Below are 2,085 nucleotides of genomic sequence, written 5' to 3'. Positions count from 1 at the left end.
CCCTATAATGATAAAAATCCACCCAGTGTTTTTTTAAAGATCCCTATTTTAAAATCCCCTTTCTCAAATCAGGCTGTTCTGAGATTCCTGTCAGAATGACGTAGTTCTGCACAGGCCCCTCCCACGATAGTTGATTGACACTAGCGTCTTACCTTAGACCTGCCCTGAGTGAGCTGTCATCAGTCCGCCATTGTGTGGACTCCGGTGCAGGGGAAGACAAGAATGTCTCCGATTAAGCGATTGAGGTGTTTTGTTGTTGGATGTAATAATGAATACAGCAGTCGTTATTTACTCCCGACATCTGAGCCGCTGAAGACGCAGAGGATTAATGTTACTTTCATTTTTGAAAGGAATGCGCCGATCCCCGATCTGCCTAAATGCATTTAAGTTCGCGCGAATCATTCATGATCCAGCTTCATCTACACAAGAAGCGAGTATAAGGGTTTTTTATGAATCTTTACAAATTGCCTTTCCTAATAATGTGCTAGTAAGCTGAAGTTTACAGTCTGCTCGTCACCCCACGGAAGAGAAGGGTGGGGTCAGCAGAGCTCATTAGCATTTAAAGCAACATGGACTGGAACAGCGTGCTGAAAACAGAGCTGATTTTGACAGGGTAAAAAGGGTGTTTTTTACACTACAATTGAGACATTTTAACCAAAGTATGTTATAGACTTTTCATTAAGACCCTAAAGAATCATATCAACTTGTGGAAAATGGGCATCTGATGATCCCTTTAATAGAGATCTGTTAGTATATGAAGTTGCTGAACCCAATCTTGCCCAAGCAACAGAGTTTATAGATGCTGAAAAGCTCCTCGATCCTGTCATATTATCCAGTCAGTTTCAAAAACTGTGTATGTATTGACAAAATATAATCTGGAAGATGTCATTGCACTTAAAACTGGAAATTAAAAACCATACTAGATATTTGGAAATTGGAGTGTGGTGACTTAATACTGCAGAGTCGTATCATTTGTTGTTAGGTTGTAAATAAATGTGTTGGTGTTGACATAAAACAAGCATTTGGAAAATATAATACTAGTGAACAAGTCCTAAGAGTGATGATTGAGCATTTTTTACTGGGCAACCTTAAAACCAGTTATTACAGCTCAAACAAAGTCTTAAAAGATAGAAGGCTGGCCTCAAACGATGCCTGTGATGGTAAATAAGCTTAATTTGCAGGTAAAATAACTAACTTCAAGCTTTGCTAACTAAGAAAAAAAAAGATAAATAATCTTAAAACAATCATAATAATCTTACACAATCTGCTCTTGCATAGTATTTTATTCTTAAAATAAGATCAATAATATTTTATGGCTAGAAATAAGATTGCAAGTCTTGACTAGATGAGGAGTTTTTGCAGTGTATTGCCAGATCTAGCCTTTTATTAATTCAGCTTCAGCAGAGCAAATGAACAAAGAGTTGTCAACCAGCAGGTACTTCCTCTGCCAGGTGAAGGACATTCACTACATGTTTGCCTTGTGGCTGTATTTCCATCTGCACAACCAGAGGATCAACAATATGTTCTTGCAGATGTGCACCTAGGGCGACATAAACACCTGTAAATGTTATAGATGAGGAAACAGACAAAGTTTTTGTTATATCTCAATAATGTGTAACAAACTGGCTTTAAACAAAAATATCTAGCCATTTGAAATTAGAGGCAACCACTGCATTTTAATCACGATCTGCACGGGCAGTTGTTTTTGATTTGATTTAGATTAATTTCAGGATTTAAAACAAAAACAGAATGGTCTGACTTTAGGTGTTATTTATTTATTTGCTGCATAAAACATCTGCACGAAAAACAAAAACAGCAGGTCTGAATGAGACACTCTATGACAGCAGGTGGCGCTTATGAACAGGGTTGCCAGGTTTTTGCAATAAAATTAGTCCAATAGCGTTTCGAGGAGGGTTCGCCTGTAAAAATCGCATTCCAGGGGTAAAATACATGTTTTTTGGCGGGGATCTTCCAGTAAAATTCACATTCCAGGGACTAAATATCATGTTATTGGGGTCGCTTCAACCCACGGACATGAATAACAACCCGCGGCAACAGTGTTAAAGTAGCCCAATTCTGCGGGAA

The sequence above is a fragment of the Sinocyclocheilus grahami genome, unplaced genomic scaffold (assembly GCF_001515645.1).
Source record: "Sinocyclocheilus grahami isolate Dianchi unplaced genomic scaffold, SAMN03320097.WGS_v1.1 scaffold2541.1, whole genome shotgun sequence".
In the NCBI taxonomy this organism is placed as follows: Eukaryota; Metazoa; Chordata; class Actinopteri; order Cypriniformes; family Cyprinidae; genus Sinocyclocheilus; species Sinocyclocheilus grahami.
Note: the sequence above shows the minus strand (reverse complement) of the source record.